Genomic DNA, 16,775 nt, shown 5'->3' on the forward strand with positions numbered 1-16,775 from the left:
GCAGAATGGATTAAAAAAGAAAATCCAACTATATGCTGCCTACAAGAAACACATCTAAGCAACAAGGATAAAAACAAATTCAAAGTGAAAGGCTGGAAAACAATACTCCAAGCAAACAACACCCAAAAAAAAGCAGGTGTAGCAATACTCGTATCTAATAATGCTGACTACAAGACAGAAAAAGTACTCAGAGACAAAAATGGTCATTTCATAATGATTAAGGGGAAGTTGAATCAAGAAGACATAACAATCCTTAATATATATGCGCCAAACCAAGGAGCACCAAAATAAATAAGACAGCTACTTATTGACCTTAAAACAAAAACTAACAAAAATACAATCATACTTGGAGACCTCAATACACCGCTGACGGCTCTAGATCGGTCATCCAAACAGAGAATCAATAAAGATATAGTGGCCTTAAACGAAATACTAGAACACCTGGATATGATAGACATCTACAGGACACTTCATCCCAAAGCGACAGAGTATACATTTTTCTCTAGTGTACATGGAACATTCTCAAGAATTGACCATATGTTGGGCCACAAAGACAATATCAGCAAATTTAGAAAAATTGAAATTGTACCAAGCATATTTTCTGATCATAAAGCCTTGAAACTAGAATTCAACTGCAAAAAAGAGGGGGAAAAACCCACAAAAATGTGGAAACTAAACAACATACTTCTAAAAAATGAATGGGTCAAAGAAGAAATAAGCGCAGAAATCAAAAGATATATACAGACAAATGAAAATGAAAATACGACATATCAGAATCTCTGGGATGCAGCAAAAGCAGTAATAAGAGGAAAGTTCATATCACTTCAGGCCTATATGAACAAACAAAAGAGAGCCGAAGTAAACCACTTAACTTCACACCTTAAGGAACTAGAAAAAGAAGAACAAAGACAACCCAAAACCAGCCGAAGAAAGGAGATAATAAAAATCAGAGCAGAAATAAATGAAATAGAGAACAGAAAAACTATAGAAAAAATCAATAAAACAAGGAGCTGGTTCTTTGAAAAGATCAACAAAATTGACAAACCCTTGGCAAGACTCACCAAGGAAAAAAGACACAGGACTCAAATAAATAAAATCCAAAATGAAAGAGGAGAGATCACCACAGACATCATAGAAATACAAAGAATTATTGTAGAATACTATGAAAAATTATATGCCACCAAATACAACAATCTAGAAGAAATGGATAAATTCCTAGAACAATACAACCTTCCTAGACTGAGTCATGAAGAAGCAGAAAGCCTAAACAGACCAATCAGCAGGGAGGAAATAGAAAAAACTATTAAAAACCTCCCCAAAAATAAAAGTCCAGGCCCAGACGGTTATACTAGTGAATTCTATCAAACATTCAAAGAAGACTTGGTTCCTATTCTACTCAAAGTCTTCCAAAAAATTGAAGAAGAAGCAATACTTCCAAACACATTTTATGAGGCCAACATAACCCTCATACCAAAACCTGGCAAGGATGGCACAAAGAAAGAAAACTACAGACCAATATCTCTAATGAATACAGAGGCTAAAATACTAAACAAAATACTGGCAAACCGAATACAACAACATATTAAAAAAATAATACATCATGATCAAGTGGGATTCATCCCAGAATCTCAAGGATGGTTCAACATACGCAAAACGGTTAACGTAATACACCATATCAACAAAACAAAGAACAAAAACCACATGATCTTATCAATAGATGCAGAAAAGGCTTTTGATAAAATACAACACAATTTTATGTTTAAGACTCTCAACAAAATGGGTATAGAAGGAAAATATCTCAACATGATAAAGGCCATATATGATAAACCATCAGCCAACATCCTATTAAACGGCATAAAACTGAGGACTTTCTACCTTAAATCAGGAACAAGACAGGGTTGTCCACTCTCTCCACTCCTATTCAACGTGGTGCTAGAAGTTCTGGCCAGAGCAATCAGACAAGACAAAGAAATAAAAGGCATCCATATCGGAAAAGAAGAAGTAAAGGTATCACTTTTTGCTGATGATATGATCCTATACATCGAAAACCCGAAGGACTCCACAAAAAGATTATTAGAAACAATAAACCAATACAGTAAGGTCGCAGGATACAAAATTAACATACAAAAGTCCATAGCCTTTCTATATGCCAACAATGAAATATTAGAAAACGAACTCAAAAAAATAATCCCCTTCACGATTGCAACAAAAAAAATAAAATACCTAGGAATAAACATAACAAAGAACGTAAAGGACCTATATAATGAAAATTACAAAGCATTGTTAAGGGAAATCGAAAAAGATACAATGAGATGGAAAAATATTCCTTGTTCTTGGATAGGAAGAATAAATATAATCAAAATGGCCATATTACCCAAAGCAATATACAAATTTAATGCAATTCCCAACAAAATCCCTACGAGATTTTTTAAAGAAATGGAACAAAAAATCATCAGATTTATATGGAACTATAAAAAACCCCGAATAGCCAAAACAATCCTAAGGAAAAAGAATGAAGCTGGGGGCATTACAATACCTGACTTTAAACTATATTATAGGGCCACGATAATCAAAACAGCATGGTATTGGCAAAAAAATAGACACTCAGACCAATGGAACAGAATAGAAAGCCCAGAAATAAAACCACATATATATGGTCAAATAATCTTTGATAAAGGGGCCAACAACACACAATGGAGAAAAGAAAGCCTCTTCAACAAATGGTGTTGGGAAAACTGGAAAGCCACATGCAAAAGAATGAAACTCGACTACAGCCTGTCCCCGTGTACTAAAATTAATTCAAAATGGATCAAAGACCTAAATATAAGACCTGAAACAATAAAGTACATAGAAGAAGACATAGGTACTAAAATCATGGACCTGGGTTTTAAAGAACATTTTATGAACTTGACTCCAATGGCAAGAGAAGTGAAGGCAAAGATAAATGAATGGGACAACATCAGAATTAAAAGTTTTTGCTCAGCAAGAGAAACTGATATCAAAATAAACAGACAGCCAACTAAATGGGAACTGATATTTTCAAACGACAGCTCAGATAAGGGCCTAATATCCAAAATTTACAAAGAACTCATAAAACTCAACAAGAAACAAACAAACAATCCAATAAAAAAATGGGAAGAAAACATGAACAGACACTTCTCCCAGGAATAGATACAAATGGCCAACAGATATATGAAAAGATGCTCAGCTTCATTAGTTATTAGAGAAATGCAAATCAAAACTACAATGAGATACCACCTCACTCCTGTTAGATTAGCTATTATCAACAAGACGGGTAATAGCAAATGTTGGAGAGGCTGTGGAGAAAAAGGAACCCTCATTCACTGTTGGTGGGACTGTAAAGTAGTACAACCATTATGGAGGAAAGTATGGTGGTTCCTCAAAAAACTGCAAATAGAACTACCTTATGACCCAGCAATCCCTCTACTGGGTATATACCCCAAAACCTCAGAAACATTGATATGTGAAGACACATGTAGCCCCATGTTCATTGCAGCACTGTTCACAGTGGCCAAGACATGGAAACAACCAAAAAGCCCTTCAATAGAAGACTGGATAAAGAAGATGTGGCACATATACACTATGGAATACTACTCAGCCATAAGAAATGATGACATCAGATCATTTACAGCAAAATGGTGGGATCTTGATAACATTATAAGGAGTGAAATAAGCAAATCAGAAAAAAACAAGAACTACATGATTCCATACATTGGTGGAACATAAAAATGAGACTAAGAGACATGGACAAGAGTGTGGTGGTTACCAAGGGTGGGGGGGGGAGGGAGGACATGGGAGGGAGGGAGGGAGAGAGTTAGGGGGAGGGGGAGGGGCACAGAGAACTAGATAGAGGGTGACGGAGGACAATCTGACTTTGGGCGAGGGGTTTGCAACATAATTTGATGACAAAATAACCTAGACATGTTTTCTTTGAATATATGTACCCTGATTTATTAATGTCTTCCCATTACCATTAATAAAAATTTATTAAAAAAAAAAAATGTTGAGGTCTCCAATTCGAAACCCTGAACTTTCCCAGTCAAGGCATATAGGACAAGCAACCAGTGAACAACTAAAGTAAAACTATGAATTGATATTTCTCACTCACCCTTCTTTCTGTAAAATCAATCAATAAAAAATATTTTTAAAAAATTTTAAAGACAGAATAAAAGTAAAGAGATAAAAGATATTTCATGAAAAATGGAAACAAAAGAAATCTAGGATGGCAATATTTAAATCAGACAAAATAGACTTTAAAAAGAAGAAACAAGGAAGGAACCAGCACTTCCATTTCTGGGCATTCCAAAAAAAACCTAAAACACTAAATCAAAAAGATATATACACCCTGTGTTCTTGGGTTGTTTTTTTTTTGTTTTTTGGTGGGGTTTTTTTTGTATTTTTCTGAAGCTGGAAATGGGGAGGCAGTCAGACAGAATCCTGCATACGCCTGACCGGGATCCACTCAGCACGCCCACCAGGGGGCGATGCTCTGCCCATCTGGGGGCATCCTCTGTTGTGACCAGAGCCACTCTAGCGCCTGAGGCAGAGGCCATAGAGCCATCCCCAGCGCCCGGGCCATCTTTGCTCCAATGGAGCCTTGGCTGCAGGAGGGGAAGAGAGAGACAGAGAGGAAAGAGAGGGGGAGGGGTGGAGAAGCAGATGGGCGCTTCTCTTGTGTGCCCTGGCCGGGAATTGAACCCAGGATTCCCACACGCCAGGCCGATGCTCTACCACTGAGCCAACCGGCCAGGGCCACCCCTTTGTTCTTTACAGCATTGTTTATAGTGGCCAAGATATGAAAGCAACCTAAGCGTTCATCAATAGATGAATGAACAAAGAAGTGGTGCATGTGTATAATGACTCAACCATTAAAAAAAAATGAAATTTTGCTATCTGCAACAACACGAATAAACATAAAGGTTATTGTGCTGAATGAAGTAAGTCAGACAGAGAAAGACAATTGCCAGATGATTTCACTTATATGTGTAATCTAAAATAATAAGTAAATAAATAAGTAGAACAGAAACAGATTTATAGATACAGAGAACACTTTGATGATTGCCAGATGGAAAGGGGAGTTGGGAGGGTGGAAATGGTGAAGGAATTAAGCAAAGGAACAAAAACCTCATAAATACAGACAATAGTATGGGGATTACAAGAGGGAAAGAGAGTGGGGGAGGTAGAAGAGGGTAAAGGGGGGTAAATTTTGATGAAAGGAGATGTAACATGGAGTGGTGAATATGCAATACAATATTCAGATGATGTATTATAGAATTGTACACCTGACACCTATAATTTAATTAATCAATATCACTCCAATAAATTCAATAAAAAAATTTTTTAAAGGAAAAGGTGAAAGAATTAAGAAGTAAAAATTGGTAGTTACAGAATAGTCATGAGGCTATAAAGTACAGCATAGGGTAGTGGTTGGCAAAACATGGCTCGTGAGCCACATACGGATCTTTGGCCCCTTGAGTGTGGTGGCTCTTTGGCCAGCTTAGGAGTAACCTAACTAATTAAGTTAATAACAATGTACCTACCTATATAGTTTAAGTTTAAAAAATTTGGCTCTCAAAAGAAATTTCAATTGTTGTACTGTTGATATTTGGCTCTGCTGACTAATGAGTTTGCCAACCACTGGCATAGGAAATATAGTCATAGTCAATAATATTGTAATGACTATGTATGGTGTCAAGTGTGTACTAGATTTATCAAGGTGATTAATGCTTAAGTTATATAGATGTCTAAACATGAGGTTGTACACCTGAAACTAATATAATATTGTGTATCAACTGTAATTGAAAAAAAATTATTTTTTAAAAAATCCATACTTCTCATTGTGAAACAAAAGCATCATTGCAAAGTCCAGTTTTCTCTGCACTAGCTGAGATAGAGGGAGAAGCACTTGTAAGAGTAGGTAAATCAGGGAAAGAGAAATAAATCAGGGGAGTAAAATACGTCATTCAACAACGAAGTACAAGTCTCCAGGTTGAATTAGTCCAGTGGTCCCCAACCCCCGGGCCACGGACCAGTACCGGTCCGTGGGCCATTTGGTACCAGTCTGCAGAGAAAGAATAAATAACTTACATTATTTCCGTTTTATTTATATTTAAGTCTGAATGATGTTTTATTTTTTAAAAATGAACAGATTCCCTCTGTTACATCCATCTAAGACTCACTCTTGACGCTTGTCTCGGTCACGTGATACATTTATCTGTCCCACCCTAAAGGCCAGTCCGTGAAAATATTTTCTGACATTAAACCGGTCCGTGGCCCAAAAAAGGTTGGGACCACTGAATTAGAATATTTGTCTGAACTCAGAATTTAAATTACTGTGGAAATAAGGTATACCCCTGCCTAATATGTGTGACCCTTAGTATAGGATATTTAACAAAATCCCCTGAAGGAGTGCAGATGTTATATGCTCTCTGGAGTAGACTGCACTTGTGTACACCAATACCAATTCTAGTCTTCCTCTTTCTTGACTGAATAACAATTGTTAGCTACTCGCCTTACTGCTGCTTAGAATAAAGGTTATGTTTCCCAGCCTCCCTTGCATCTTGGTGTGGCCTTATTATTAAGTTCTAGCCAGTGAGATCGAAAAGAAAGTATTGTGTGGAAATTCTAGGAAGCCATCCCAAAGGGAGCCAATTCAGTCTAAAGCAACCTTGTTTTTGCCCTTGCTTTCCTTCTTTCTCTGGCCTTTAGTGTGGAAATTATGACTGTACCTGCAGCTGTCAATCTGAAATATAATGTGGGAATGGAAACCTTACACTAGGACAGTAAAGTAGAAATATCTGAGCCTGAAATATGATAACAATTAGACTCACTGTACCAGCCTTGGAATGCCTACTTTTGAACTTATTTTGTACTTGACAAATTAAACTTATATTTTGTCTAAGCCACAATTTTTGTCATCATATACAGCAGAACCTAATCTTAACTGACATGCACCCATCAGTTATGAATGTCTATAGCCCCACTCTACCACTTTCAAGCTATCTTAATGGAAATGAATAAGCAATACACAATTTGCAAACTGAAGCTTTGAGAAAAACCAATAGATCTTAGAGAGCTTGAGAATGGAGTAAAGAAGAATTCCCTGATACTATATTTAGGATGGTCTAGATTCAAGAGCTCTAAAAATGGAAGTTTGTTTAAAAACCAAAAAAGGATGACAACTATGGAAAGATAATACAACTCTTCCTTTTCCACCAGACATACAGAATAACAAGAAGAAATGATAGTATCAGTTCTGCAAGGAAGAAAAAAAGTAACATATCTTGAGCAAATCATTATGCTTTTGAGAGTTGCAAAAAGAATAAGAAATCAGTAAGAAAAGAAGTCTAAGACAACAGAATGTGATGAAATGAAGAATGCAAAGATACAGAAACAAATGGAGAACCAAAACAATACAATTATAGAACTATTAATACATTCACAAGAATAAATAAGCCTGACTAGGCAGTGGTACAGTGAATAGGGCATTGACCTGGGATGCTGAGGACCCAGGTTGGAAACACTAAGGTCGTCGGCTTGAGCTCAGAGTTGCCAGTATGAGCGTGGGATTATAGACATGACCCCATGGTTGCTGGCTTGAGCCCAAAGGTAACTGGCTTGAGCCCAAAGGTAACTGGTTTGAGCCCAAAGGTCACTGGCTTGAAGTCCAAGGTCGCTGGATTGAGCCCAAGGTCACTGGCTTGAGCAAGAGTTTACTGAGTCGGCTGGAGCCCTCCCTGGTAGGCACATATGAGAAAGCAATCAATGAACAACTCAGGTGATGCAACTACTAATTGATGCTTCTCATCTCTCTCCTGTCTCTCAAAAAAAAAAAAAAGATAGAAAAAGAAAACTTTTATCAGATGAATGATTTGCAAATATTTTCTCCCATTCTACAAGTTACTTTTTTACTCTTTTGATATTGTCCTCTGATGCATAAATGGTTTTTATTTTTATAAAGTCCAATTTATCTATTTTTTTTATTTTGTTGCTTTTAGTGTCATAGACAGAAATCTTTCCCAAATCCAACATAATGGAGATTTTTACCTATACTTTCCACTAGAAGTTTAATAGTTTTTAACTTTTTTAAGGGTCCAAGAGGCTTATTATCTCATGGCAAGATGCAAAACAATTAATGACAATAGATGCATTTCTATCAGTCAAGTACCAATCTGCACATATGCCACACCTTCAGATCACCTGTGGGTTCACATTTCCTAATGGGCTTCCTAAAGAAATTAATTTCCTCAAATCAAGACCTAAACACAAAGGAATTCCAGAAACCACTGAGGAGGAGAGAGGATAGAAAGCCCTCTGTCATCAATGTGGGGACAGGGTAGAGAGAGAAAACTGCAGAACGATGTAAATTTCCAAACTAAGTAAGAAGGAAAGAAATGTATAAAGCAGGGTCTCTTGGGTCTGGGGCAGGAGGTAGGGGACAGGAGAGGCAAAATTGCAATGTCTGGGACTTAATAGCAGGTTTCTCTCTTCTATTTCTTCCTATTGCCTCTGTCCCTGAAGTCCAGGTGGATGATGGAGCTGTTGGCCATATTGTAGTAAGCCAAAGAGTTGGAATCCTTGATGAAGATGCCCTCATACTATTTTTTGGTTTGGCTTTGTGCATGCCCATGGCTTGGTGAATCTGCACCTTGAAAAAAGACCTGGTTTGAGTAGGAGAGTGGAGACTGGCACCTGTCCGTTCAGTTTCCATTCCATCTTATCCAGCATGTTGGGCATTTGGACTCTGAGGGAGACTGGACCCTTGTTTCTGGCCAGGAACTCTTCATCAGATGTGAGGTTGTCCTCTGTCTTCAGTTTCTTGGGAGCAGGTTTATCTTCCATGGGAAATGGAGAATGAACAGAACGCACTGGCGTGAAGCAGGTGGAGTGAGTACAAAGGCTGTTGGCATAATCATGGGGGTAGCTGCTATGACAGGAGGGGTTGAGGGAAGGATGGGCACCATGTTGATCCTGGGAGAGTAGAAGATCAGCTACATGGGCATGACCACCATGCCCAGAGACAGTCTCACCACTGAAGCTATCGGGGTTGAGGCAACACAGCTGTAGTAGGACAGGAGGCAGCATTGCAGATGGCCAGGGCACTGAGGTATACTTTTAACACAAATATAGGTTTATAATCCTTAGTTAATTCATTTTTGTATATAACATAAGGTAAGGATAAAACATTATTCTTTAGTATGTGGATATCCAGTTTACCCAGAACCGTTTGTTTAAAAAACTGTTCTTTTGGCCCTGACAGGGTAGTTCAGTTGGTAGAGCATTGTCCCATATGCTAAGGTTGTAGGTTCCATCACAGGTCAGAACACATACAAGAATCAACCAGTGAATGCATAAATAAGTGGCACAACAAATTAATGTTTCTGTGTGTGTCTCTCTGTCTCTTTCTTTCTCTCTCTCTCTCTGCTCCCCTTCTCCTCTCTCTTTAAAATCAATTAAAATTGCCCTGGCTGGACACAGTTGGTTAGCATCATCCTAAAGCACTGACATTGCTGGTTCAATCCCCAGTCAGGACACATTGCTGCCCTCAAACCCCTGTGGTGCTCTGGCGGGAAGGGGGTGTGTGTGCCCCCACTGCTTGGGCACCAAGCACCGTTCCCCCAGATCCACATGTCTGGCCCATCACAAGAGAAAGCTCAGGCTCTCTTGGCTTTCCCTGTTGCCTGGCCTGTGGTAGCACAGTGGATAAAGCATTGACCTGGAATGCAGAGGTCCTGGGTTTGAAACCTTAGGCTTGCCGGTTAGGGCACTTACAACAAGAAATCAATAAACAACTAAAGTGAAGGATTTTTCACTCCCCCCACCCCTCTTTTCTCTCTCTGTAAAATAAATAAATAAATTTTTAAATGGAAACAAAACTAAATCTGTCCTTTCCATGGAATAGTTGTGCTACTATTTTTGAAAATCACTTGACCCTAATTGTCTGTATTCTATTTCATTGGTTTACATGCCAGTTACCACTGCTTTGATTACTGTAGCTTTCAATCAGTTTTGAAACCAGGAAGTATGAATCCTCCGTCTTGAAAAATTTTTTAAAAATCTACTTGTGCATCACTAAGTGTCTTTATCTGTTTCTTGTCCTGTGAGTCTGATGGAGGGAAGGGGGATGCATTATCTTTGCATAATTACCATTCTTTTTCTTTCCCATTACTTTCATTTTAAGAAATGCCTTTGGGTCTAGACAATATTCACATTCTGCTATACAGTAGTGTAAAAAATCAACAGATCAAATTTTAAGGATCAGTTTTGTACCAATTGGACCCTGGATATAGGTTGGTTAACTATTGGACTTTAAAGAAAAAGAATAAAATCTTCAGGAAGCCAAAAATCAAGATGGCCACAGAAACAAAACAGAAGAAACATTTCTGAAGGAAAGTAAGGCCCAAAGTTTATTTAGTTGAGATTTGTAAGTACAAAGGCAAAAGATAAACATTCTCCTTTAGTCCTTGCTAATGAACTCTGGAACAACCTGCTATTCAACATCTGCCCAAACACAAGGCCTTTTTCCTGTACCATTAACTCATCCTTATTTGACAATAAAATATTTAGTTTTAAAAAATGTTACTTAAGGTAGTTGAGGAGATGTAAAAACCATAATTTTTGAATGTGTATTGGAGGTATCAGAATTAATTTATATCTTTGTAGATATGTCCACTTAAAAGGCCTAGAAATGGTTAGTAGTATAATAGTACTTCTAGAGCCTGTCCTGTGGTCCTTAAATGTTATTTCCCACAAAAAGGTACACATTTGAAGATATGTATGATTCCTAGGACTGGAGCAGAAAATGTGTAAGGTGAACTTGGAACATGTTATTATATCAGATGGCAATGAACTTATCAAAGACTAGAATTGAGTCAATTAATACTCAGGTTCTAACCTAAAGTGTTCCCATCAATTAAAGAACAGACATCTATAAGGATAATAATTATAATGGATTAATGCATTATATATGCTCATATCCACAAGTCTTAGTAATACTGAAGAAAAAAACACTCTTAACCTTGTGGTTTTCATTAACGGTTGCTGGGGAACTGACTGATTGAGAATTGTGTCCAACCTTTCCTATAAAATCGATGCCACTCTGAAACCACATTGTACATAATGAGAGTTTCTCTTTATAGAAGTGTTCCAGTTAAGCAATAAAAATAAAAATGATATTGTGATCCAAAAAAATTTTCCATTAGTACATTGAGTCAGTGTAGTGCCAATCAAAATCCAAGCATATTTTTTTATGGAGTTTAACAAGCTGGTTGTAAAATCCATATAGAAATGCAAAGAACCAAGATTTAACAAGACCCTTTTGATAAAGAAAAACAAAGTGATAAAACTTGCTCTACTTGATAAAGTTATAGTAACTAAGGTAAGTGGTTCTGGTGCAAGCATAAACAGAAAGAATAATGGAACAGAATAGAAAACACATAAACAGATCTGTGCCTAACTCTGTAATTTGTAACAAAAGTGACACTTCAGAGCAGTGAGAAAAGGAAAATATTTTCAGTAAATGTCACTAATAGTTAGATATCCATGTGGAAAAGAATTCACGTTCACTTTATCTCACTTCAGACTCAAGGAAAAGAGGATATTTGACTTTTTTTTCCTAGCAGTTTTATTAAAGTATGATCCACCTTGACCCCTCCCCACATTGCCCCAAATCCAACTTATGCTGTAAAATAAATATATAAAGATTTCAAATTCAAAGTTCTCAACATTAAGTTAGACTGGCTTCTGGCCCCAGTCTTGAAACTGGTTCTATTCATCACCTTGTATCCTTGAGACCAAGCCCTCACTTGAAGTGAACATGTATTGTTTTTGCCAGCCCAGAACACAGCAGGAATGTTCTAGTATTCATTTTACAAATGAGGAAGGTGAAGTTTAAAGTGATTTAAAAACTTGCTCATGGTCACACAGCAAGTGTTGGTTCCAGAATTTGAAACCAAACTATCAACTCAGAGTGTTCTGAAATCAGAGCATCCTCAGGGGAAGAATTTACTGGATCTTTGGTATATTTTGGATAATTGGTGTTTTCTGCAAGGTCACAGTCTACCCAATAGACAGGGTACCCGAATGGGGGTGGAATTGTGGGTGGTTATAGTACCCTAGGCCTAAGAGTGCCTTGGGATAATAAGATGTCCCTCTAAGGCTGAATAACCTAGAAGGCAGGTTGTTTGTGTGCTCAGAGTAAACTAGTGTTTATGTTATCTAGGGGGATTTATTTCTCCTTATAGGTAACTTATTCTCTAGGACGTCAAGGAGTCCTTGTATAATCAGGGTACTGTTCACCTGGTCTCAGGATGGTGAGCACACCTGTATAGTTTCCAAGCGTCTTGTAAAATTAAGACACTCTAAATGGTTTGAGTACCCTGAGAGAGCCAGGGGGCAGGAGGAGGGGTTGTTTAGAGGGCTCCATGACATTATATAGGATCAAATGCCTGAAAAGTAAAAGTCACAGAGTCTGGGAGACTTGGGGAATCTTGGGAAGGCAGGGTTATTATAGACAAAATGTCATGAGAGACAGGGTGTTCTGAGCCTCAGGATTATATCATGTCAGAACATTATTGAAGTGTCCTTATAACATCATTAACTTTGAGGTTAGAGTGTCCTGGAAGATTACACTGTTTTCATAGAATCAAGATGACGTGGAGGTTGGGCTGGCAGGGTTTTCAGGTAGGTTGGCACATCCTGTCGGTATCTGAATATGTGAAAATCAAGTATTCTAAGGAGATCAAAGTTTTCTGAAGATCTGGTGGTCCTTGAGAGTCCGAACAGATTTGAATGGACCTATCACAGATTCAAGTGTCAAGGTGTCCTTGTATAGTCAGAGTGTTCTCAGGAATCAGAGGGCCTTGGAGGAGCAGAGAATGCTAGGCACAAGTGATAGTATTCAGGAACTCAAGATGTTTTGGAATTCAGGGAATGTTGTGGAATAAGTGTCCTGTAAGGAATGCTTTTCTTCAGAGGCCAGGATTTTTTGAGGGTTAGAATAATCACCTATGATTTCAGGACATCCTTGTGGATCAAAGCTGTTCTGTGTGTTGGGGGTAGAAGGAAATGGCAGTGATTAGGATGCCTGTTGAGAAGTGTAGGGCTGAGAGAATCAGAGGGCACTAAAGGTTAAAATGTCCTTGCATCAGATGTCCTGATGTGCCAGGGTGCAGTAGATGGTCTGGTTATGTCTTTACGTAGTCTGAATGTCCTATGGATCAGGTCTGTAGATCAGATTATATCCTGGGTTGGGTTCAGTTGAGTGGATTGTTTTCATTTTTTTTAATTGAGAATCAGGGAGGCAGATAGACAGACTCCCATATACTCCCTGACTGTGATCCACCTGGCAAGCCCCTTACTGGGTGATGCTCTGCCCATCTGGGGCTGCTGCTCCTTTGCTCAGTAATTGAGCTATTTTAACACCTGAGGCAAGGCCATGGAGCCACCCTCAGTGCCTGGGGCTAACTTGCTCTAACCATTGAGTCATGGCTGTGGGAGGGGAAGAGAGAGGGATGGAGAAGCAGATAGTCGCTTCTCCTGTGTGCCCTGACAAGGCATCAAACCCAGGACTTCAACACTCCAGGCTGACGCTCTGCTGCTCAGCCAACCAGCCAGGACCAAGTGGCTTTTCAGTGTCAGCATGCTCCTTTGTCAGGAGCTGTTGGTCAAATAAGTTTGTAAATATGATATATATGTTTGCTCGCTTGTGACTTATATTGGGTGTGGGGGACAGGCTATAAGCAGGCCAGGTCGTTGTGGCCTGGGGTTTGGTTTTGGGACTAAGCTTTTCCCCACACCCTTGACTGATTGTATGATCTGGGTGGTGCACTCTCATGAGGAATCCAATTATGCCTTGGATAAGTGACTTTGTGTCGGGGACTTCCTTGTTTGTATATTGGATTAAGGGATTTTGGTTTTCTACACTATAAAGTGGGACAGACCAGGAGCTTGGACACACAGTTCCTGCTATCACAATTGCAGGGGCTTCCCTGATCCCTGGCCCTTCATGGGAAGAGCTGGTTTTCTGCTTTTCCCTTGTCTTCTTTTGTGGTTTGCCTGTCTTGGTGAGACACCAATAAATAGGATGGCCCCCCATCCTCTGACTCCGCCATTTCTTTATCGTCTGCCCGAATCCAATGGGAACCTGCATGTGAATGGCCACGATGGCGGCTCCTGGCCTTACAGGAGCCGATCCACAACTGCTGGCTGACAAGGTCACAGCAGAAGAAGACCCACAACTGCTGGCTGACAAGGTCACAGCAGAAGAAGATCAAAAACTGCTGATTGACAAAGTCACAGCAGAGAAGACCAATGGCTGCGGGGTGACAAAGTCACTGCAGTGAAGACCAATGGCTGCGGGGTGACAAAGTCACCACAAAGGATAGGCACAACGATACTTCCCCCTTTGACTTTTTGAATTAATCTGACCTTATATCCCCCCTTTTTTCTGGGTGTGTGCTATTATTTGTGGCACAGGGATAATAGTACCGCGCTTTCCCTGTAGATTCGTAGTGATTTCTTTGGAAATGAGACATAGGGTGTGAGTTCCACAGAAAAGCCTGTAAGCCCCTTGAACTGGGCTCATAGACATAAGAGGCTGGCTATGATATCCCTCGTAAAGGGTTAAGTCTGTAGGAGAATTCCTTCTTAATCATGTTAAAAAGAATAAATTGTGATTTAGGAGGCAGTGGCTGTGCACAAAGCACCCTTGGCCTTCACTTAACATTTTTTCCTCCCTAGCCTTTTCATGTGATAAGTGGAGAAACATTCCTTTCTTCCTGCTTATTTGATCTGCAAATAGTGGTATATTCTGAGAAGAATAGAGTCAGAACTTAACTAGTGTTTAAATAAAATGTAGGAAGTAATAACAGTTAATGTCTTATGTTGCTGCTGGGCTATCTTGCAAGTGCACTCTGCATATCTTTGGGTGAAAGCTATCCTTAATGTTATGTTAATTTCTTTAGAGGCAAGCCTTTCAGAATCTTGTAGGACACTGCATAAACTCAAGGCCATTTACCTGAGCAAGCGGTGGTCCATTGTTAATCGTCTGCTAAATCTCTCTCTGCCCCTTAACTCACAACAGACTAATACTTTAAAAGCTTTTACTGATGTTGTTATTCAAGTTATTTTGAATAATTTGCTACCTGATTTGTGACTCATAGATGAAAATTAACTGTTATCCGGAAACATGAAAACATAGTGAAACAAAAGCAATAATTAACACCATGTGATTATAACTCAGTGTGTGTGTATAAAAAGGGAGCTAGGCTCTGGCCGGTTGGCTCAGCGGTAGAGCGTCGGCCTAGCGTGCGGAGGACCCGGGTTCGATTCCCGGCCAGGAGAAGCGCCCATTTGCTTCTCCACCCCTCCGCCGCGCTTTCCTCTCTGTCTTTCTCTTCCCCTCCCGCAGCCAAGGCTCCATTGGAGCAAAGATGGCCCGGGCGCTGGGGATGGCTCTGTGGCCTCTGCCTCAGGCGCTAGAGTGGCTCTGGTCACAACATGGCGACGCCCAGGATGGGCAGAGCATCGCCCCCTGGTGGGCAGAGCATCGCCCCATGGTGGGCGTGCCAGGTGGATCCCGGTCGGGCGCATGCGGGAGTCTGTCTGACTGTCCCTGTTTCCAGCTTCAGAAAAATGCAAAATAAATAAATAAATAAATAAATAAATAAATAAATAAATAAATAAATAAAAAAAAAGGGAGCTATACTAGCATTGAGCAGAGATGCCTGGCAGTAAATGCTAACCGGAGAATAAAGAGAAAGAAAAGAATTCGGCTCTCTCACTCCATTTTCGCCGATGCCGTCTCCTCCTGTGGGACCCCTGGATCCCCCCGGGGCTGGACCCCGGCACTCCTTGTAAGATTAGACCCAACCAGGGGTTCTGAATAGACTCAAGAGCAGGATGCCCTTGATGTCTGGATCCTTTCAAGTCATGGAATTCCATATAGGGCCAGAATATTCCAAATCTCTTTGGGTCTGGATGTTCTAGAGGGTCATGGAGTCATTGTGTCTTCAGGCTATCATGTTGATTATAAGGTACTGAAGTCAAAACTTGTTGAAGAGCCCATAAGTGAATGTACCCTTTGTGCTCTAGGGAATCAGGAATCTGATAGGGTCAGAATGATTCTGAGCATCTCCAAAGAACGCTGGTAATAATAATAATAATGATAATAAAGTAATATTTTCATCTATACTTACTATTTCAGGGTATACAGTGATCCCTCCTCTATCACAGGGGTTAGGTTCCAGAACTCCCCACAATAGGCAAAAATTTGTGAAGTAGCGACCTTATATTTTTTATTATTTATATATATATTAAGGCTTTATAAACCCTCCCCACACTCTTATACACCTTTCCCACACTATCATTAACCTTTTTCACACTATTATAAACACTTCCTATACTCTTAAACACTTTCTACTCTCTTAAACCTACATAATTTTAACAATGTATAAAATTCTATATGGGTACTCACCAGTAATATACAGTAATATTCTTTAAATATGTTGTAATTAATATTTTTAATATTGTTTTCAATTTTTTAGGCTAGAAAATGCTTATTTTACCACAAAAAATAAAATAATAAATATATAAAAATACCTATTGTTGAGAAGCCACTGAGCCACTTCACCCGCAGGTGTTGTAAGGTACCAAAAACTACAGAATTAATATTAATATTTTAAGAGGCTTGGAGAACATTTTATTAATTTGGGTTAAGGTGTGCAGAGAAATTGTGAGAATAGTCTCTGTACAGT

The 16,775-nt window shown here is 39.2% G+C and overlaps 1 pseudogene; it reads right to left on the reverse strand.

Moving 5' to 3' along the window:
- Positions 1-8,510: 8,510 nt before the first annotated feature.
- Positions 8,511-9,017, reverse strand: LOC136336084 (splicing factor 3A subunit 1-like; annotated as a pseudogene).
- Between the last annotated feature and the right edge of the window lie 7,758 nt (positions 9,018-16,775).

The sequence above is a fragment of the Saccopteryx bilineata genome, chromosome 4 (assembly GCF_036850765.1).
Source record: "Saccopteryx bilineata isolate mSacBil1 chromosome 4, mSacBil1_pri_phased_curated, whole genome shotgun sequence".
Lineage (NCBI taxonomy): Eukaryota > Metazoa > Chordata > Mammalia > Chiroptera > Emballonuridae > Saccopteryx > Saccopteryx bilineata.